Source organism: Leptinotarsa decemlineata, unplaced genomic scaffold, assembly GCF_025532065.1.
Source record: "Leptinotarsa decemlineata unplaced genomic scaffold, Ldec_3_MD MMD2_tig00000199_RagTag_RagTag, whole genome shotgun sequence".
Classification (NCBI taxonomy): Eukaryota; Metazoa; Arthropoda; class Insecta; order Coleoptera; family Chrysomelidae; genus Leptinotarsa; species Leptinotarsa decemlineata.
The window spans coordinates 14718272-14742833 of record NW_027412544.1 but is presented as its reverse complement, the minus strand read 5'-3'; the positions used below and the strand labels follow the sequence as shown (position 1 = coordinate 14742833).

Sequence of the window (24562 nt, the reverse complement as noted above, 5' to 3'; positions counted from 1 at the left end):
CATGCAAAAAAAATAATTTAAAATCATTGGAAAGTATTGAAAACAATTTTCTGTGTCACTATTTCTTGATACATTTATTTATTGATCTTGATATCCAACCGTAGGATATAGTGCGATTTGTCCCTTTGAAAGATTTTGGAAGTGATATTCGGTTCCAAAGTTGCTTTTGAATATTGCTTGAAATACATTTTCAATATCGAGATTACTTCTCGAATGCGTATTTTTACTGTACTCGAGGATTTCCCAGTCTCTGTAGGAAATTCCACTGGCCTAATTCTGTCTTCGTACGCTACTACCCTTTTTCACCTCAATTCAATTAAACCGCGAATAATTAACAAATCTGAAACCCTTCGCGACACAGTGTCTTCAGGACCCTACCCGGGGAGTTGAAGCGACCAGGTCAAAAGACCACGAACTACTCGCGAGTCCGCGCACGACTAACTCAAATCTTTTGCGTCTTTTTAAAACTTCGTTTACTTAAGGAATGAAGTTCAAATTTCCACAGGAAATTCTTACCCAATCAAAATGACTGGTACTCTTATCGCCATCTTATGGTCCGGTGTCTTGTATATTTTTTAATCTGGAAAATTAACAAATATATCTCAGTGAAAGTAATATACAAAAAGTAATAAAAAATAAATATTTTCGAATACTTTATTGTTCACTCTTTCAAAATAATTGAAATTATGGTATTATTGCATCGGATTATGCAGCAAAAAACCATTTGAAGTCGTTGAAAAAGTTTTTAATTTCATTTATCAAAAATATCTACCATATACCTTATGCTCACCATATAAACCTATTTTTCTCTTTTCAATATTAGACAATCATGCTTACATAAAATCAATCTGAGACCGCATATCATTCGTAACAACTTCAGTTGTTATGCTACAAGACACAAAAAATGTATTGCAGAAATCTTTCCATTTTCTAGGTGCCCGATAATATGACTTCATTTCCCTTGAATTGAAAAAAAAGTGAACGGAAAATGTCAATGAGTAGTAACAGACATACGATGGAATATGAATTATTCAACTAATGAATTAACGTGAATTAACTATCGACGGCACTAAACTTGCTTTTTAAAAATATTTTTTTGTTACAAAACTTGAAAATAGAAATACAAAATATATGAAATTATACGTGTTGTTACTTTGAATAATTAAATCTGACTGATTCTGGATGTGCTCCTGTGAGAAGTGTCTTGTTAGCATCTGGAACAGGGTGGTGGTACTGCTAGGTCAGCGGGATTGTCCTAGGTGGTGAGATAATTCCTTCCCCCGAAGATTGAACTATCATGCGTAGCGGGGTAGTTGAATAGTGGATAGATCGGTTACTCCATTTATCACTTATAGATGGTTCTCTTCTTGACTTGCCTTCTTATTGATTCAACATCGAAGTACATTTTTTCTGTACAAGAAGTAAACTATCATTGATATGATCGCTGAGTAAATCACTAAAGTCTATATACTCGGTGATTGGTAAAGTCCGCCTTTGTTGAATGTTATGTCAGGATTGTTATCAAATGGAGTTCTTCCAGGTCAACATCGTCCGATTGAAAGCTCATATTCACACTTCTTGGAGGGTTGTGATCTTGGTTCAATTGGGGAATCAATATTATTTGATTGCTATTGATTACATTTTCTTCATTGATTATTTCAGTTTGATTTGCCTTGATTTTGCAGCCTACTGGAATATCAATTAAATAGGATCCAATTAGTCTTTGAACTTCCTCTTGTTCATTACATTGCAGGTGGATTGTCGTTTCATTTGGAAATATCGCTATCCCTTGGGTAAAGTCCTTCAGTTGGTTAGCTATTGGCTTAGTAATCCAAACAACGATTTGTCTCCATGTGGAAGTGTCTTCCATCTTCAGGAGTAGCAGCTCACAGAGATTTCCAGAAGTTTCCAGAAATTTCTCTAATCGGCATTTTCTTGCAGACATAGAATTGTGGTTCGACCTTGACATAATCGTCGCTTTTAAATGTGAAGTTCTTCAGTAAAAATGAATTTTTGGGTATAAGTGCCTTGAACTGACTTTGACTATATGTAGGGATTGAATATAAGTGAAAGTAATCGAAAACGTATGGATATGTGATTGGAACATGAAGAAGAAAGGTTATTCCATTATTCAGAATAAAACATTCGATGTTTATGATTTTCTCTAATTTCAAGATGTTTTTTAGAGTAATATCAATAGAAAATTGATTATTTGCAATAATTCCGTGTATTTTAAGTATTTCGGCATATAAGTCAGTGGGTTTCACTATGCTTGATTGCATAATGTTGAGTTTCGCGAATGCTATGGAATTTTCAATGTCCTGTAAGGTAGAGTTGACTATTCCAAACATATCAATCATTTAGTTGAGTATATCGTGAACATATGCTCTATTTTCTTTATAACTCTTTGTTTGGAATATGGCAGCAATATGAACTAATGTTTCTTTCATTGTGAATTATTTGTTGAATAGTTTGATTGAATTTATTGATCAAATTGATTGAAACTGAATGTTGTTTCACAACACTAGAAGCCAATACTTTTTGGTTGTTTTGAAGTTCTCTAATAAGATTTTCGTACCGCTCGCCGTCTTCTGTTTCCTGTAATTGATTTAAATATCGAGCCAATACCATTAATCAATCCTCTTTTAATTCGTTTGGGATTTGTGATTTTTGTTGCAATTTGGATTCAGTCTTGTCTTTTCTCAAAGTCAAAATTTTGATGTAATTTTCTGTTTCAGCTGAGGAAATATTGTTTTTGTTTATACTGAGTGCTTCTAAAGTTCGTCCGTATTGGTCGTACAGTTTTTAGATTTCAGTTATGAATGGATTCAGGTCATAGTAATGTATCAGTGTGCCCAATTTTGAAGGTATCATACAAGGATTGTTTTCCATGGTTTTTAATGTTATTCTGTCTTGAAGTTCGAATACAAAAGGTATTCTGAAAAGAAATGAAATGAACTATTCATTGAAATCATAGCACTTCTTTCTTGGTCTTTTTAAATTGTCCATGTGTACTTTTTCATGATGTTCTGCGGAAACTGTCTTCAGAGATTCGTCTACTTTTGTGATAGTGGTCGGTTTTTCAAATTTGTTAGCGTGTTTTTGTCTCAAGTGTTTTTTGACGTAAGTTTTAAAATTAGATTTGAACATTTCTAGGTTATCGCGCGTTTCAAGAGATTTTGAAGTAACCTTTTCTTTTCGATTCATTATTTTTCTGTTTATTTCCGTGCAAAGTGATTTAGTTTTTTCTCGATGGTCATTTGTATAGTTATTGAGAAGAATATTGTCTATGTCGATATCGAATGGATTTTCATTGGTGATACGTCCATTAACTATATCGATGGGTTTTAATTTCGTTGCAGAATGTATTGAGTGACTGTATGCAAGTATATCGTAAACCATTTTCGTTTGAGGCGGTGTTTCAAGAAATCCTCTAGTATTAAGAAGTCTAATGTGTTCAATGAGAGTAGAGTGAAATCTTTCAATTTATCCGTTTGATTGGGGATGATTGGGTGAGCAGAATGTACATGAACTTTATGCAGTTTGATAAGTTCTTCAATAACTGTGTTTTTAAATTCAGATCCGTTGTCAACTATGATTTGGATAGGTACGACATGATGTGGGAAAAAATTAAAAGATTATCAGCTATATCGGTAGCCGATAAAAAGGGCAAATGATATGCTTGCGCGTATTTCGAAAAACTGCCTATAATAGTAAGAAATTTATTTTTTTCTATAGTATAAAAGTCAATGTGGATAATTTCGAATGGATTGGTGGCGGTCGGAGTTATATTCATTCTTGTTTTGATAGGATGTCTTTCGTATTTACTTCGTTGACAGATTTCACACTCGGTAATAAAGGTTTGAATATAATCTTTCATATTTGGCCAATAATAAAGGCTTTTGAGTTTTTGTTCAGTCTCGTCAATGCCTCTATGATTACTTTTACCTTCGTGATATGCCTGTATCAGTTCTGAAGCTTCTTTTCCATCTGTGACATCAATTAATTTGATTTTACATCTTTTAAATTTTAATGAAAGCCATTTGAAATTTTGTCTGATTACTCCACAAAATCGTTCATAATTATCTGAATTTTCAAAGTAAAGATAATAAGGTATGTTAGATGCTATATATTCTTTTACAAAATCGATTACGTCTCTTTCAAAGTTATTTAAAGAAAGCTGAACAGTCATTCTCTGTTTCATCTCAAATAAGATCGTTATTTTTGGTTTAGATGGTGAATGAAGAACAGATTGGAAAATAATTTGGTTTTGACCAAAATTTACTCGGGATTCTGAAATGGGTATTTCAACAATTGGATTTTCCTCGCTATTAGTGTGTACGGTAACGTCATCAATTTCTTCAATTGGGTTAAGTTCATGTTTTTCAGGAGTTTCAATAGTTTCTGTGTCGGTATTAACTATCATAAAAATATTATCTTGAAGAGGTTTACCTATTTTTAATATATCCGAAGATGGTTGGTAGTCTGGGGTATTTAAGTTGGGGTTACCATTATTTTGTTTGCCAAAAGTAATAGATGGGCCGGCTAGACGTTCGGACTATTCGATTATCTCATCTAGTTCTTCCCAAAAAGTCTTTGACTCTTGTGTGTGTAGTTCATTACGTGAAAGTGCATTAGCATTCGAATTGGATGACCCTATTTTGTAAATTATATCATATTGATATTCTCAGAATTCAATTCACCATCTTAGCAATTTAGAACTCTGGTCTTCCATTGAAAATATCCATTGGAGTGGTTTATGATCCGTGACCATATTAAATTACCTGCCAAAAAGGTAAGGACAAAAATATTTGGTTTCCCAGACAATAGTCGATAGTTCTTTTTCTATTGTGCTGTAATTTGATTCGGAGTCGTTTGGAGTACTTGAAGCGTATGCTACTGGAAGGTCTTTTCCAATAAGTCCTTGGCTCAAGACCGCAGTCAAAGCTACGTTTGAGGCGTCCGTTGTTAAATTGAATGGTTTAGTAAAATTTGGATACTGAAGGATTGGTTCGTTAATTAGTAACTTTTTACAAGTTTCGAAACACGATAGAAATTCTTCATCGTGGATGATCTGTGCACCCTTCTTCAAGCATTTGGTAAGTGGTTTCGTTAATTTTGCGAAGTTATTAATGAATCGTCTATAATATCATTACAGTCCTAAAATCCTTTAATTTGTTTAGTTGTTTTTGGAATGTGGTAGTTCTTAATTGATTTAATTTCATCTGTATTTGGTTTCACACCGTTCGGAGTAACAATATGGCCAAGATAAGCCACTTCTTTTCGTAAAAATTATGACTTATCAAGTCATAGTCAACTTGATAAGTCATAAGACTTATCAAGTTGGATTTTGAAGTTTGACTCTCTGAGTCTTTGGAAAACGGCTCTCAACCTTTCGATGTGCTCTTGGAGAGATGTATAAAAGATGATTATGTCATCTAAATAAACTAAGCATTTTTCGTTTCGAATACCTCTAAGCATATTCTCTACTACCCATTTTCTGTATTGAATGCTGTTTTTTCGATGTCTTCTCACACATTTCAATTTGGTGGAATCCGCTGGCAAGATCTTAAGTCGAAAAATATTGGCATCTACCTAGTTTATCTAGTGAATCGGTTATATTCGGCAAGGGATACTCATCATTAATTGTTTTCTCATTAAGCTTCCGGTAATCTACAACAACTCGCCATTTTTGTTTACCGGAGGCATCCATTTTCTTAGGGACGACTCAAATTGGGGATGACCAAGGTGAATTACTAGGCCTTATAATTTTTTGATCTAAAATTTTTTGAATTTGTGTTTGGACTTCTATTTTGTGAATGAATGGATATCTGTATGTCTTTGTATAAACGAGTATTACATCAGTTGTCTTTATACGATGTTTAGTTTTATTTGTAAAAGTAAGCGGTTCATCCTCATGGTAAAAAATATCGGAAAATTCTAAACATAATTTTTCTATCATTGATTTTTCTTCGACATTCAAATGGTCAGTTCTAATATTAGATATGTCCAGTTTACGTTTGTTTGAAGGTGATTGACAATGTTTCATGATGAATTTCACTAGTTTGGACTTCCATTGTCTACTATATAAAATGATTTGAAATCCCTGAAACAACTAAAAAAGAATAATTAAGAATGAATAGCTGAAAATAACAATTATATTAAGCAAAAATAAACCTGAAATGAAATAATAGTGAAATAAACTACAAGTAAAAATATAACAATTGAATAAATAAAAATAAAGGAATGAAAAAAGAAAATAATAAAGAGTGTAGAGATTCCAAGTCACGTTAGTTCACGACGTTTCTATTGTTAGTATCTACAATCGTCTTCGGGTGATGACTGGACTGATTCCTACGAGAAATGACTATTTATAGGTCGTTGAAATACTTTCACTTATCCCTGCTTTTTATTTTCCGCTTCACTGGTTCCGTGGGAGATGACCGTTTTGGCGGAAGTTGGCCATTTTTCGTTTGATGATGGGTTTCCATATGTTGGGTATTTCTACGCTGGCCTGGCTGAATACGTTGTTGGACAACATGTATGCGGCTTCCTTGAATTTTCTCCTAAACCAATGTTCCTCTCTGTGCAAGATCTCAGCTTGGGACCACTCGATGTTGTGTTGATGGGTCCAAACATGGTCTGCTATTCCTGATTTGCTGGTTTCCCCTCGCTGTGCATGTCCAGTTTACGTTTGTCTGTCTCATCAAAATTATTAGAATTGAATTCTTGTATGCATGTTCTATCAAACTTTCCAACAACAATAGGTTCAGAGAAATCTAGTGTAATCTGATCCGTACTGCTATTTAATATAGTTGTTAGTGCTTCTCCGTTACTCGCGATCGACAAACTCTCTGGAATTTCTTGGTTGTGGATCTTTTGATAAGGAATTACAATTTCACCGTCGCTTCAAGATGTTTGTATTTTAATTACTTGTTCGTTTCGGGGAAGTATGGTAATGAGGTTCAAATCATTTTTTATTTTATGATAATGTAATTTCATTTATGAATGAGGTATTGTCAAAAATCTTTTGCTCAAGTTAACATTTGCTTGAAGTAATTTCAAGTTATCAATACCTATCACTCCACGAAATGTATTGTGAAATTCGAATAAATAAAATTTCAGGTTTCCAGAAACAATAAATACTTTTGAAATGGAAATGAAAGCACTATGTTTGTGACAAGATTTTTGAAATACGGTTGACACTAGAAATGGATCATTTTGGATTCTATCAGGGTATAGTGATATTATCACTGGTTCTACGTTTGAATGATGTCTTGGCCAATCAATTGAACATTTTCATCAGGATAACATTGAGTATTTTCGAAATTTTCATACTGACTCTGATTTTCAACTTCAGAATCTTGTGAATAATATTCGACATCAATGTCGAATATTATTCATTATTCAAATTATATAATTTACGTTTCAAAACTTTCGAATTTTTGTCTGCGTCCTGAGAATCAATATAGCAACAAATCAGATTAGGAATTTGCAAAATTCGATAAAAAAATTGTTGAGGTTTTTCAGTCGGGTATCGTTTCATCATAACCATGTCTCTATTCGAACAGGCTTCATCTCGTTGATCCGCAAAATTCCAATACAGTGTGTCTTTTGAAATATTCCAAGTTGTGACATTTTGAATATTAACTACTAATTTAGCATTTCCTGATAGTTTACTAATCAAACTATTCAATAGATATGTATTTTGGAAAGATTTTGGATTCTCTTCATCATGAAAATGAGTAATTAAGCTATCAGAAGTACTCAAATATCTATAAGGTTCATTTGGGTTCCCGTCGAATTGTGGAACGCAATTTAAATATTCGGGTTTGAAAACATTTGCCATTTCTGACGAGTTTGAAATATTCTTTTCTGAGTTCTGGTTATAAGGTGTATTACCACTATTGATTGGAATTGATTGAGAAATTGAATTAGTTCGATTTGAAAAGGGGTTTACAAAATCTCGAATAGTTCTTGGATTTGGGTTGGAAATAGAATTGTCTTTATCAGCTGAAGACAATGATTGAAAAATATTTTCAAGCGACATAACTCACAATAAAGTACTCACAATAAAAGCAAGTTTTTGGCCATCGCTGTCTTAACCACTATAAAGAGCCTACCCTGGTTCAGCGATTTTGTCTTCACCAAGTGTTTCTTCTTTGCAGAAGGGGACGATGAAGTTCCTCTTTTCGAAGTTCCTCTTCGGTACGGAGTTTTCTGCAGGTCTTCGATTGACTGGGTTTCCTGAAGTTCTGTTATTCTGTTCACAAAGGTTCGATTTCCAATTAATCGAAACGAAAATCACTCGTACGATACGCGTAATTTTGACACGGCACTAAACTTGCTTTTTAAAAATATTTTTATTGTTACAAAAACTAAAAAAAAAACAAAATATATAAAATTATACGTGCTGTTACTTTGAAGGATGACATCTGACTGATTCTGGATGCGAAGCTTCGAAAATGTGTGCTCCTGTGAGAACTGTCTTGTCAGCATTTGGAACAGGGTGTTGGTACTGCTAGATCAGCGGGATTATCCTAGGTGGTGAAATAATTCGTATTTATATACAAAATGCACATATGACCACACAATAGCTACTGTGCTTATCTTGCCAAGCGAGCTGTCGAATTCGCTGAGAAGTTCTTGCGTGGAGTTCTTTTATTATTATAATCATTATTATCATTTCATTTTTTTACAGTAGTATGCTCTGCTCAAGCCGTATTTCTCGAAGCTCCGATACATTCGGGGAGGGGGCGCGCGGAATTCGAAAAGAAAATCTCGATAATTCATCCGTTTTTCCTCCTCTTTCCGGACGATATTTGTCTCGCCAGGAGCTGAAAACTCCACAACAAATATCGTCTTACTCTGGTGGTGGAGAATGACTACATCAGGCTTATTCGTTTGTATAAGCCTGAGGATGGGCAAGGAATAGTTCCAATAAATTCGGCAGTTCTCGTTCTCCACACCGGATTCAATATCCTCCGGAGCGTAGTGCAACACCGGTATTTCGTCAATAGTGTAAGAGTGCCTTAGATGGTAATACAGCACTCTCAGAGCAGCTTTATGTCGATGAAAATATGCCGCGATCGCATATGCTTGACATGCAGACTCCTATAAGGATACATCATTTTTCGGGTATCAACGTCGAGTTAAAACAGCTCTTTCTTAGTCTACTTCACTACTCTAAACGAGTAGAGTGAGAATGTAACGGCAAACATTTGTTGCAGCAACTTTGTTTTTTCCCGACAGTTCTGATGACCAAATCTGTCGAAGTTCGTGCTGATACTTGCCACGGAGAGAGTTCTTCACTTCTGTTACCTCTTAGGAGTGGCGTTGTTCTACCCAAAGATTAGTTTATGTCTCTTTGGCATCCAAATGGTGTACGATGCCTCCATCTATGAGCTGCACATCCTTTCTGTAGTCCCCGCATCGTTCTTCTTTGAGAAGGACCATCGCACATCTGTCTACCCCAAATTTCATACCGATATCATTCGTGTACTCAAGGAATGATACATATCCTTCTCTCCAGAGGCATACAGTTAAAGATCATCCATATGAAACAAATGGGTGACCTTGTGTACTTGATAAAAATAACTACCTAAAAGCAAGCGAGACATAAGTGGGAACATCTTTTGGTGTGACACGCAAGTGGTTTGGCCAATAAACCGACAACTGCTTTCACTCAGTTTTTTTTACCGAGTAGTTTCCTTGGTTATTTACATTTTGTCTTCAATCGAGGACCGCCTGCCCGGTACTGCCCAACAGGCTGAAACAGCTGTCTACCGGTGGCTCTCAAATTGAAATCAGTGTGGAAATGATCAGAATAGTACTCATCTATTTATCTTTTGATTTTCATGGAATTATTTTTCAGTAGCTTGACTGCATTAACCTTTCTCGGTATCATATCATTTTTAGAAACATGTGGATTCGTTTTACGATAGCATTCCAGGATAGTTTCCCAAATTTCTGCTAACGTCACTCAGGATACTTTGAAACGCGTCAGGACTGAAATTGAAATAGTTTCTATTTTTGCCAGAAGTTCAGTTGCCTTACTGTTCGTAGTTTATTTCTTTGCACGACTGAATAGAAAATAAAACCTTATTTCAAATGAGCTATCACTTACCACCCAATGCTATTCAATCCCAGTAAGGGATCATCCAGGGGTGAACTATTCATACAAAAGTGTAAACTGTAGAAATCAGAAATTGACGTGTCTTGACGATTTTCCTAACAAAAGTCCAGTAACTAGTTAGATAGGAGGGGCAACACTTGTGATTAGCTCTGTATTTTTATAAAGAAGAAAATTATTTCGATATTCCCTCAACATTTTTCTCTGGAGACTTTCGAAACATATATTCATCGATTAACCGGAAAGCAATATTTCAGGAATGACATGCAATTCTGGGAACGGGTTTTTGAATTATACAAGAACTCTCGCTCGGTATCGTGAAACTCAGATCCCCCAACGGATTATTCTGCAAGTATTGTGAATCATCATAAAACATTCCACTTGTTTTGTTGGTATCCATATATTCATGCAAATAAATCATTTTTGGAGAAATATGAAATGATAGAGGTTCAAACTTGTTTTAGCTATAGGAAATCTAAACTCGTATGGAATCTGAAATATTCACCGGCGGAATATTTTGATAAGCATTTCAATAGTTGTACTGATGACAATATTTTCGGGTAAACAAAATAAATTCACTGATTAGTACCTATTTAATGAAAGAACCGGAAAAAAAAAAACAAAATCTGAATTGATATATCGTGGGCGACTGCAACTTGTAGTACTAAACGTTTCGCCTGCTACTGCGGCGGATATCATCAGTGATATATGTGTAGGAAGGTTATGCAGCAACAACTTTCATTTGTTGAGACTTCGAAATATATCCTTCGTCCTAACTGTGAACGCATATATCATTGGTTATGTCTGCCGCAGTGGCAGACGAAACATTTTGTACTGCAAATGCCATTCTACTACGGCGTATCAGCCTGGATTTTGATCTTCGTGATCATGACACTGGCCGTATGAATCATATGAAAAATAAAAGTATCATTCAAGCAACACTACGATTAATTTAAGAAACGAACTTTCTACAATTCGAGAAGAAAAATGAACTATTTCCGTAATTGTTCAAATTGTTTCCCATTTTCACATTTGCACTTTTCCATCCTGGATTTTAAACTCCTGATATATTTTCTCACATATGTATAGCTCAGTACCATTTTTTGTTAATTAACAAATACACAAAACATACTCTCATCTCAATATTTCTAGAATCCAACCTAATATTTTAGATTTTTGAACATGAATAGTTTCAGATAAAGTTCCTGAACGAGAAACCTTTACTTCATTTACTTTCAATAAATAAAATTTCAGGTTTTCAGAAACGATAAATACTTTTGAAATGGGAATGAAAGCACTATGTTTTTGACAAGATTTTTGAAATGAATTGGATTCTATCAGGGTATAGATTATAAGCTAGATTTGGATCAATAAAAGATTTAGTCGTACTTATATCGACTAAAAATTTCAAATTATATTCAGGTAAAATTATATAGGGTGATTCACTAGAATTACTTGAATTTGAAGATATTATCACTGCTTCTACATTTGACTGATGTCTTGGCCTATCAATTGAAAATTTTCATCAGGATTACATTGAGTATTTTCAAAATTTTCATACTGACTCTGATTTTCAACTTCAGAATCTTGTGAATGATATTCGACATCATTCGTTTCTGTATTGAAAAGTTCCTCTGAGATAAAGTTCCTTTGTTGAGGTCTACTAGGAAAAGAGGAACCTGGTTGATTTCTGTTGAACGTTTGCCTTGTTGAAACATTCATTGGTGTTTGACTGGGAAGATTTTGATTGGGATTGGACTTGAAAACGTTCTAGTTACAAGTAGGTTGTTTGAAAACTAGAGAATTTCGAAAAAAAAATTGTTGTCGAACATTCGTTCTTGGTAGAATATTTATAGGCTGTGAATGTTTGACGATTTTAGAATTGATCGTTCAAGCAACACTAAGATTAATTTAAGAAACGAACTTTCTACAATTCGAGAAGAAAAATGAACTATTTCCGTAATTGTTCAAATTGTTTCCCATTTCCACATTTGCACTTTTCCCTCCTGGATTTTAAACTCCTGATATATTTTCTCACATATGTAAAGCTCAGTACCATTTTTTGTTAATTCACAAATACACAAAACATACTTTCATCTCAATATCTCTGGAATCGAACCTAATATTTTAGATTTTTGAACATGAATACTTTCAGATAAAGTTCCTGAACGAGAAACTTTTACTTCATTTGACCAATTTTGTAACAAAAGAAAAAAGCCACCCGGCATTGCGTGGAAAGTTTTCAGCTTCAGTATGAAATGGATATTGAGATGATGTCAAACTATAATCAATGAGTAAGTAGGTGATCTATTTTTACTGAAAGTCATTCTCTATCTCACACTATCCCAGTACATTTTAATGAAAGCTTGTTCCAAAATTATTTGTTCACTTCCATTTTTTATTCTCATAGGTATCAACGGGAATCAAAATTACAAAAATGATACTGGGTATAAGTTGTTATTCGATTCACGTTGTCCTGATAATCGAATGGTATAAATTACCTGTTTCGAAACTTTCAAACTCTTCAATTTCCGTGTGAGTCTTGTTCAATATACTCAGTGATTATTTGAATAATTTTCATATTGAACGATTCATATTTCATATTTGGAAGAATTAATAACATTTTTGCATTCTGAATACAGTTTCAATGACTAAAAAACAGAATGTGTATTTAGCTGCAACTTGTGCCGCTTTTTTGCTAATTAAAAAAAATCTGAAGGAAGTTGAGAATGATTATCATTAGAGAAATATGCATTGTATTCAGAATTGAATATTATTCTGCAAAACTTCTCTAATATAAAACTCTGATATATATATATATATATATATATATATATATATATATATATATATATATATATATATATATATATATAAACAATTTGTGGACACAACACTCAAAAAAGGTGCGTTTGTGTTGTTTCCTGATTTCGGCAAACAAGTGTTTCCCATCTTTACACTTGGCTTCACCGCGCTGATGAGGCCAATAGCCAGGAACACCTGTCCGCGGTTTGCCCCCCTTTATTGAGTGTTGTGTCCACAAATTGTTTAATTTTTGATTTATATCATGCACACTCGATTAAATCTATATATATATATATATATATATATATATATATATATATATATATATATATATATATATTCCTACCAACGAATGAGTCCACCTATGATAATCTGGTTCATGTTCCTGGAGTAGTACCGAATCATTTTATATTTGTCAGAAGCTCTTGACGTGATTACAGCAAATATTTGATGAGTTGTATTTGGAACCTCTGACGTGAAATTATTCTTTGAACACAGAACAAAATTGCTGTTTCTCGACGCATGTTTCGATAACCAAGTTATCATCGTCAGGAGATGACTCAAACTAACCTGATGATGTCAACCAATTAGTGTAAGTGATTTCATGATGAGTCTAGGTTAGGTTAGGTTAGATCCAAAGTAAGTGGGTCTATTCAACTCTCCACCGCTGCCCCCAAGGGTTTATTGTGGCTCATACCTATTCACACTCGACTAAATTAACCCTGCTTATCAATGAAGCCAATTAGTTTGTATAGTGAGTGGTCTTTCAGGTCAGATGGTAAGAGTACGGTGCTGCCGAACTCTATAAACCTGATTCAGGCCCCAGCGGGGCAGGCTCAAAGTATATGCTTTGCTGTTCCATCATTAATGAAGTAGTCGGATAGTCAAGGTGCAAGATTCTCACCTTGATACCCGCGACAACCTTCCCATATGAGGGATTTTGCACGTAAGCTGCACCTGACGATACCTTAGATTCAACCGTGCAAGGTTTTTTTGCCTCTGGTTTTGGTGAATCATCACTTGAGCGCAAAATTTTGGTAACCTGTTCATGGGGGGTTTGTTCCACCACCTGAGACAGATTCTGCGTACGCCACTCAAGAATTTGGTGCAAGGCGGTTTCATAAGATACCCCTCTCTTGAGGAGACGACTCAGTTATTGGATTAGGAGTTGGAGAGTTGAGAAGCTCTCGCTCCTGATCTAAATTCACAGGAAGGTCAGTTGGAGTCGTAAGCTCGACATCGATTTCCTCTGTAGACTCAGCGCCAGGAAGAATTTTTAGGTTTACTCTGTCCTTGAAAATTTCACTAGTAGCTATGGAAAGAAGGTCAATCACGACAGAGCCCTACATTACCGTGACAAGGCGATGCTACGAAAGTTTCGTAGAGAGAGCTGATAGGCTCAGTGTCATTCATCCTCTCGGCATGGACACACACACACCTAAGGATTGAGCCATCGTTGGAATGCCATTCAGTTAGGAAATAACAGAACCACAAGTGATTCTGTCATTCCTGTATACAGCGGGGCTACGTGGAAGCAGGCATCCGATGGCCGGTTTGCTCAACCCCCACATTCCAATGCCAATTCACTCGCCACATGCACAGTGGTTCAGGTAGTGAAAGATGAACAAGGACAGCCAATCCTTCTGATGATTCTAACTTGCTTAGCGAAATGCGCTGAATGGGAACTGGTGAGATAGAAGTGTTAAAGAAAGATACAGCATTCACCTATCGAATCCAATATGGATTATGAGTATAGCATATGTGATGCCGTAGCATGGCGATAAAGATGACTTGAAAAATATTATATCCTTGTTATCTTTTTTATCGTAAGTAACTTTCCTTAAAACAATATAATAGGTGAATTTGATATCTATTACTTCTTTTGACACTCATAACCTTATATTTTGAGTTCAAACATTTTTCTGAATGCCACATGCTATATTACCGACTTCAGAAATGTAAAGTTGAAACAGATTTAGGTAAATGTACCCATTCACGGGAGAAGTGACATGGACTCTAAAACTATTATATATATTGTCACAATTTCAAACAAAAGTATATAACTTTTTCAGTCACTCATACAGTTTATACAGTTTTCAAACTAGAGACACTCTGAAATAGGTCAAACTCCTACAATCTGTTGGCTTCAACAGGACAGGACATAGAAAGCAGAACATTGAAATGTGTTGCTTAAGATTATATTTTTCATGAGACAGATAATTGGATTTTTTATCGACCTTTTTTTGGGTAATTGTTACCTTCCACAATCTGAAAAAATATAAAAATTATAATGGAGAACAAAAAAAAAGACTTTTGTTGAAGATAATTGGACTTCCATTACTTTGTATTTTGGATGATAAAAAAATGTAGAAGATTTGCCAGAATGAAAATTCCAAAAAATTCAGTGATACATATTTTTGCAATTTAAATAAGCAAGGTAGAATGAGATTTCTAATGAAAACATTTTGAATATTCAGAAATATGGTATTTCACCTGCATCGCACTTGCAGGATTTCGTAAAACTAAAAATATGAACAGCCCGATTAATGTGCATCTATTTATAAATGCCACTCCGTAAAAGAAAAAATGTTTCTGTAACATAAGAGATGGTTTTCGTCTCTTTTGCGGAACAACCAATCAAAAACCCTATTTTCAACAATTGATAATTATCAATTATAGGTAGTTTTTGACATTTTTTGAGAACAAAATGCAAGCACTACATAAAAATCCTTAAGTCGCTGGAAATTAAATTCAGTTCAGAAAACTTTCTCAGGAAGTTCATTCCATAGAAACAAGGTCTCCAAATGAAAGAGTTCTTAAACAGTGAAGTTCGAGGTGTGTTAAGTTGAATTTCAAAACGATGAGCAGCCATGTCCGTCGCTTATTTCTGATATATTCCGCTCTTGGTTGAATTAAATGTGCCAAGTGACTTGAACACTTCCCGTCAAAGTATCTATAGAAGAGAGACAAATCTCTAACCTTTCTTCGATATTTCTGACTATCAACAGCTTCAGGGTATGCTTAGAAGCGGGACTCCAAAGAAGGTCTAATCTGAGCTTTATGAAGCATCAGAAGTTGCAGACGTGTACAGTTATCTGGTTCGGAACAGTGTTCCAAGTTTTTGAGAAGCGGCTTCTGCAATTTTAGCGTTATGATTATGCCAAGACATATTGGTGTCCATTTTAACCCCCAACAAACGTATTAAAGCAGAGAGCAGAAATGTCTGACCCGACATTATTTTATCTGGTTCGGAGACATTTACTTCTTTTGGAGAAAACCGATACATGGGTTTTTTCTGGCATTCTATTGAGCCTGGTTACTTCCACCCTAATTCGAAATTACTTCAAGATCCTTATTAATATATGCAACTTTCTGCTACCGGTGAAGATGTACATCCGTAGCCGATATCCTGGAGTCCCTATGTAATAACAAGAGAAGTATGCTATCGTCAGCAGAGAAATATTTTGGTTTTTTGATTTTTTCTATTAAGTCGTTGAAATACAATAAAAGGAGGGTTGGAGACAATATGGATCCCTGGGGGACACCAGCGTTGATGGTGAAAGTTTTCGAGAGATATTTATCGACGGCCACTTGCAGGGAACGTTCTTTGAAGGGCCATACCCAAACATGATTCGACAAGCCGTATCATCGAAGTTTGACCAGCAAACCCTCATTCCACACACGGTCAAAGGTTTAGGTTATATCAAGCGCAACAGCTCTTGACTCTCCATGTTTCTTTCTCTATTGCGTTATTTCAAATATGGGTGGCATACGATAAAAGGTCACCTGTTGATCTTTGTGTCCGAAAGCCATATTGATGATCGCTCAAGACGTTGAAACCTTTCAAATATTTGAGAATATGGTGGTTTACGGCTTTCTCCATGATTTCTGATATCACATAGCAAATCGACTAGTTTATAGTTATTTGGAAGGGTTTTCTTGCTCTTTTTGGTAAACAAAAGCAAATCCCAGCATTCACCATTGTATGGTAATCTTACTCTTAGTGGAATGCTGATATTTTTAGATCTCTTGATTTCTTCATCAAAAGTGTCGTGGGTCAAGAGTTTTTGTAAAATGATATACATAGGGGACATTCAACTGTTCGTACCAGAAGTTTTTATGCATCTTGATCACATGTTTCACCCATCAGATATTACCTGGACAAGTCTGATTACCTTGATGAAAACAATATACATCAACTCCCAATACATCTTTTACAACTTTTATATTGATTCAAAATCATTCTTATAAATGTTCAACTTTTTTTGGCAATTGTGTTATTTATAAACCCCACATCACTTTAATTTCCTCTATATTTCCGTCCTCATTTTCCCGACTCGTCTATTATGTAATCCTACACAGCTCTTCCGTTTGAATTATTTCATCGCAAGTTTTGTTCCTCACTATGTATCGAATAAGGATGCAAAGAAAGAGCAGCAATTCGCCGCAACGAACAATAAATACGTTTCGGTGTTCAGGGAAATAAATTAATGGAAGTAGCGACTGACGATGTTGCTTTTACATAATAACAAAAACATCAAACGATTGAAGATTTATAGAGAAATACTAAAATTTTTTTGAATTTCATCTGTTAACGTATAAAATATACTTATTAATTCAAGCCAGAAGCTTCAAATATTCCAGAGGTAGAAGATAAAAGCATGCAGAATCGCTAAGATAGATGAGGGATGATTTAAAATATAGATGGTACCTAGATGTACCTTGCTGAAAAGGTTTTAATAAATCAGAAAAAGTATACCCCAATTATTGGTTTTTCATATTCAATTGTAACACTTGAATACACTCAGAAAATTGAAGTTTTGAACCACGTCAATTACTCATGAGTCTTTTTTTCCTTATATGCACTTCAATTTTATTCAAATACTAGGTAACCACTGCTTCGACTCGAGAGTTTATATTTCATTTCCAAATTATCCAAAGTCATAAATGAAAAATAACTTTTTGTCATTTCAATATCACGAAATCACCATTGACATAATCAATTGACTGTATGGATATCTGCCTAAGATTCATTGGAATATAACAAATCATGGAAAATAAATCCTTTGAAATACTTATTCTTATCATGATTATCTTCATGAAAATTCATTCTTCGTTTTCTGGCTTCTCGAATTATTTTTGTGTATGGCTCCTCTGCTCCTCTGGATATCTCTCGAATACTTTCACCATCAACGCTGGTGTTCCCCAGGGATCCATATTATCTCCAACCCTGTTTTTATTGTATTGAAAGACTAATTGAAAGAAATCAAGAATCCAATATATTACTTTGCTGACGATAGCACACTTGTTTAGTCATTACATTTAGAATCTAGGACATCGGCTGCGAATGCACATCTTTACCGTCAGCAGGAGGTTAAATATCTCAATGAGGATCTGGGAGTAATTTAGAATTAGGGTGAAAATAACCAGGTTCAATTCAATGGCACAAAAACCCAGGCGTCGGTTTTTTGCAAAAAGATAAATGTTTCCAAACCGAATATAACAATGTCAGGTCAGAGAATTCCCCTTTGGGGTGAAAATGGACACCAATATGTCTTGGCACTATCATGTCGCTGGAATGCAAAGGCTGCTCCTCAAAAGCTCGGAAAACTGTTCCCAACCAGAAAACTGTACACAACTCAGCAACGTCTGATACTTTATAAAGCTCAGATCATACCTTCTTTGGAGTATTGTTTTTATGCATGGAGCCCAAACTTACCCCGAAGCTGCTGAATTCAATCGAGAAAAAACCATCCGCCTGATTGGAGACGCAAACATCACATGCAACCTTGATAGTCTGGAACATCAAAGAAAGGTTGGAAATTTGTATCTCTCTTATAGATACTTTCACGAAAAGTGTTCAAGTGACTTAACACATTTGATTCCACCAAGAGCGGTACGTATCCAAATGTATTTGATCTCCAGTGATTCGAATCTAATGTGAATCACTACTTTCGCACAGGCACCGCTCTTAGAGCGTCTCAAGGATTTTCCTGTAGTGTTTTGCCATAAAAAAAATAATATACGCTCTTATTGAGTCATATATAAACTCTATTTCCATTTTGGAAATTCAGTTATCGTTTTCGAATACGTAATTGGCGCAGTCGGCAGTATCCTCGTGGACGTAAAAAAACATTTGCCTAGTGTTGGAAATCGTTTCCGTGACGTAGAAGTTCCAACTTCTACAGCAGGAATCAAAGATTCCTGAGGAGCTTTCTACCAATTCACTAACCATGTAACGTTTTCGTTTTCACTCACTGCGTATATTTTTGTTTTGAGATGATCAATGTTTCACCCTGTACATTGCTCCAGTTTAGGAACTGCAAAAGATAGTAACTTATATTCACCAACTAGTTTTCCTAAACCACCCAATCTGATGAAAACGTATCAACCTACCTTCCATGTACACATGTACAGTGTCCACGCCCAGTAAATAATCATTAATGTTGTATATAGTTATTGGAATAATTTTAAGCTGACTCGTTCAATATTCATTTTAAAGCCGTATATTGGTAAATTGTCAAGGAGCACCTATACACTCGCAAATTATATTCTGCGTTGACAAATTTACCTTTCCGCATTCCATCTCTCTTTTCTTCTAATAAACTGTTAGACTTCGTTTAGATCCGATAGTCTCTAGTGTGTGAACTCTATCAAGATCCCACAAATTTGACGGAATTATTTCTGGGAACGACAAGAGTCGACAAGGTGAATTCAGATAGGGAGTACCGATCCATTTTAATTAGAAGCGAATCATGTTATGTGATGTATAATGGCAGTACCCTTTTGTGTTTGATATTAAAAATATTGTCTTTCGGAGAATCTAGTTGTCGATTCATTTGTAGAATAGAACCCTCTTGGTACCAGAGGTGAGTCCACTACTTCATTGTGTTTTTATTATTCCAAGAATGTACGCGAATATACGCGGTCTTTCTTGAAATGTTTCTTAATGGCGTTAAGGAAAACACATTCACTTGAGAATATCTGATATATTACTGGAAGTAGGTATCGAAACTCTGTACAAAAAGGGTATTATTTTTTTTCATTCTTGGCTCGTGACGGGAAGACATGTGCACACTACCGATAGTACGATAGTGCTAGGGGTAACTGGCGTATATTGGAAATTCAATACATTACACCACCACGGCCCAAAATTTGGAAGACATTACTATACATTAACATCAATATCTTAATCGGTCAGGTTCTCTTCTGTTACGTACATGACGAGTATACGAAGTGCTTGGTAATGGCGATATCACCATTACCAACCTCTTCATTTTCATTAATCTCATCAACATCAACTAGATCACTATCCCATTTAATTTTATCATCAAAATCAATATCGGAATCTGTTTCAGAAATCACTGTCTTAATTTGATTGTTATGTCTTTTCCAAGTAGAATTTGAATCTAAAGGTTTAACAAGATATACATTTTTACCTAAAATACTTGTTATTTTTGCTTTACACCAAGAGTTTTTCACATTTCGATAATCTTTAACTAGAACAATGTTTCCAACAAAAAACGTAACATTTCTTCCCCCCTTATAATATTTTTTATTCATCTCCTGAGCTTTGTTCAAGTTACATTTGACTGGTTTGAAATCTATTAATTCTTGTTCAGAATTTTGTAAACTTTCAGGTTTCAATAAGTCGAGTCTCGTTCTCTAAGATCTACCAAAAACTATCTTCGCGGGGGTTTCTTCTGTTGACAAATGCACAGTATGTCTGTATGTAAGCAAAAATATTGATAATGACAGGTTAATATTTTTAGAATCTATTCATTTCATGAGAAAAGATTTAACAGTTTTAACGCTATTTTCAGCAGCGCCATTGCAATGTGCCGAAAAAGGCGGACTAGTTATATGTTCAATACCATTCACTTGGGTAAAATGCTTGAATTCAGATGAAGTCAGCTGCGGGCCGTTATCATTAACAAGTGTCTTAGGTAAACCGAAACGTACAAACAGTTCTCTTAACTTATTAATCGTGGAATACGTTGTTATTGAAGTCATCGGTATAACTTCTATCCACTTCAAGAAGGCATCTGAGACTATTAAAAAAAAATATGTTTCTTTTTGTTTCACAAAAATCGATGTGTATACGTGACCATACCCCATCAGGTACAACCCAACCTTGTAAGGGCACTTTCGGAGGATTCGACTGAGTTTTCTGACACTTATCATAATTGCGACTCATATTTTCAATTTCCTTATTCAAAGATGGCCACCAAACATGTGATCGACCTAACAGCTTCGTTTTAACTATTCCCAAGTGTGCCCGGTGTAATTCTTTTATTATAAATGGCTGTAATGAAGAGGGAATAACAACCCGGTTACCCCATACTATAATGTTCTCGTCAATACTAAGGTCCAGGCGCTTCAAAAAATAAGGTTTCAACTCGCGATCTATCTTATTTGGCTAATCTGTTTTTAAATATCCCAAAACTTTCGACAACACCGGATCTGCCAGTGTCTCATTTCGTACGTTGTTCACGTTTATTGGTTTTTCGGAATTTAGAGAAATAAAATTGATATTAATAACTTCACTAATAATTTCGTCTGACTCGAATTCTGAATTTGTTTCGTTCATTGGCAATCTACTTAAAAAATCTGCTATATTTTCACTGCTATTGACATATTTAATGTCGAAATCAAAACCGCTTAAAAAAAACTGCGTAACGTTGTAATCTGTTTGCTGCTAACAGGGGTATACCTCTTTTTGGCCCAAATATAGATACCAGTGCTTTATTGTCACTTACTTGAATCTTTTTCCGTAAAGATATTGATAGAATTTTTTTATTCCCCATACAATTGCTGTCGCTTCCTTATCTAGAGCGGAATAACCCTTTTCAGATTTAGTTGAAGTTCTACTGGCAAAACAAATCGGTCTTTCAAATATATGAGAAATAACAGCTCCAACACCATAGTCCGAACTATCAACTGTCAAACTGATATCTAGATCTGGGTCGTAATGGACAAGAACTGAATTGGATGCTAATAATGACTTCATTTTAGAAAATGCAGTACTACAATCACTAGTCCAATTCCATACTGAATTTTTCTTTAATAATGTATATCATGGATTAAGAACATCAGGTAACTTAGGAATGAATTTATTTTAATAGTTAATTGTCCCAAGAAATGACTTTAGTTGTGTCACATGCTCGGGTTCTGGAATCTTTTCTATTGTCTTCAGTTTATCAGGACATTTGTGAAGTCCGTCTTTGTTAATAACGAATCCCAAATAAGACACGGAATCAGAGAAAAACTCACACTCTTCTCGTTTGACTGTGAGGCCTACATCTTTCAATATTTTTAAAACTTTATATAAATTTTCAATGTGTTCATTGTGTTTCTTTCCAGTAATGGGAATATCATCTAGGAAAATTGCTATTCCAAGCATATCAATGAAAATCTGTTCCATTATGCGTTGAAACTGGGATGGCCCCGATGAAATACCATACGGTAATCTGTGGTACATAAAAAGCCCTTCATGAGTACTAATTACCGTGTATTTTTTAAAAGAAGGTTCAAGTAAAATTTGTTGATATGCCAATTTTTGAATACTGCTGCCCCCACGTAACTTTGAAAATAAGTCATCAATCCTCGGCAAAGGATATTTATCTGCCAGTATATAAGGATTGATCGTTATTTTGTAATCACAACAAATACGCACTCCTCCATCTTTTTTAAGAACCGGCACTATAGGAGTGCTCCACTCAGAAAAATCTACCGGTGATATAATACCGTCCCCAATTAATCTATTCAACTCAGTTTCAACTTTATTTTTCAACAAAAATGGCAATGGTCTAGGTTTGTGAAACTTCGGAATAGCATCAGCACTTAGATTTAATTTCAGTTTTAATTTATTGAATGTTCCCAACTTGTCAGAAAAAACAGTCGAAAAATCCTTCATTATTTTATCCAATAAATCACTGTTCACAAAATGAATGGATCTGAATCCCATGTTATATTGCCTGATGAAATTTCTCCCTGACAAGGCTGGGCGATCGCCTTTTATAATATAAAAATCCAACAGATTCATTTTCTTATCGAATTCAACAGACAAAGTAATTTTTCCCAAAGGATAAATTTTGTCCCCCGAAAAATTTAGCAGGGAAATATCACTTGGATGTAACGAAAATTCTTTGAAAAATGTATTATATTTATCAACTGGCATAACGGAAACTGCTGCACCTGAATCTAACTCGAATTTAAGCATTTTACCTTCAACACAAATATCTATATAAATAGGTACATCTTTTTCAGTATCTGTACTTAATACAGATGATACATTTTTCGTTTCCAAGGTGTTCAAGTGTTTGTTTACATTTCTACATACCGCTCGTAGGTGACCTTCAACATTACAGCTGTTGCAAATATATTCCTTGTATGGACAGAACTTTGGAGAATGACCTTTACCACAACGGAAACACAGCACACGCGCACTGTCACTACCACTCGATGTCGCTTCATGTCGCCCTCTGTATCGGGTTTGCTGCATACTCATGCTGGGCTGACCTTGCCTCATTTGATTTCCATAATGCTTGTTTTTCTCTCTTTGTTGATTCTGGGGACCTCTATGAATATGGTTTATTTCAAATTCCTCCTCCAAACCTGATTCTTTCTTCACGTGGACACACATTTTCACTTCCTGAATGCCTACTACAGCTGCTTCTTCTATACGAGCTGTCTCCAAGGCTTTACTGAACTTGTCTTCTGCTTTCAATCCCAGCAATGCATTTTTGACTCGTCCTTCATTATACCTCGTTATGAAAATGTCCGTTAGCTTGGTGTCCAGTCCCGTGCCGAATTTACAGTTATCGGCTAATTTTTTCAAACGAACTGCCCAATCTTGGACCGATTCACTCTCTAGTTTTTGAGCGGCATAATATTTAGCTCTTTCCACCCATACTACCAGTGTTCTGTCGTAATAGCCGTTCAGATGTTTGACTATGTCTGCATATAAACTTCCTTCTGGTTTGTTTGGCACTGACAAATCAACCAATAATTGATAAGCTTCCGCCGCGAGACTGTACAGCAAAACTGCTCGTTTTATTTTATCATTAGTAATATTTGTCGCGATGAAATATTGTTCAAGTCTTTTGACGAACACACTCCACTCCGATATTTTCGGGTCGAATACCAAGTTTAGTCCAATATCGACTCCTGTTGCCATTTTCACTTGTTCCGTCTATTATATTCACACCCGCGTTTCGTAAGTAGGTACTTTTTGAAAAAAACCTCTTCGCCAGATGAAATGTTTCTTAATGGCGTTAAGAAAAACACATTCACTTGATATATTACTGAAAGTAGGTATCGAAACTCTGTACAAAAAGGGTGTTATTTTTTTCATTCTTGTCTCGTGATGGGAAGACATGTGCACACTACCGATAGTACGGTAGTGCTAGGGGTAACTGGCGTATTCTGGAAATTCAATACATTACATTACTTTCCTTCGAAAAATTTTCTCAACCTAATCCTGCATCCCGATGGATTTGGAAACGTCAATCAATGCCACAAGAGTGTTCCTGTTCAATGATTCGGCTCCATTTATTTATATGGATGTCCTCTTTGACTCAAACAGAGGTATTTTCTACCATAGTCCGGATTTACCAATTCCTA

At 35.2% G+C, this 24562-nt stretch overlaps 1 protein-coding gene across 1 annotated transcript in view; it reads left to right on the top strand.

Moving 5' to 3' along the window:
• The window catches only part of nAChRalpha4 (nicotinic Acetylcholine Receptor alpha4), a 700819-nt gene that overhangs the window by 227714 nt on the left and 448543 nt on the right, over positions 1–24562 (top strand). The gene's annotated exons all lie outside the window — the stretch shown is intronic.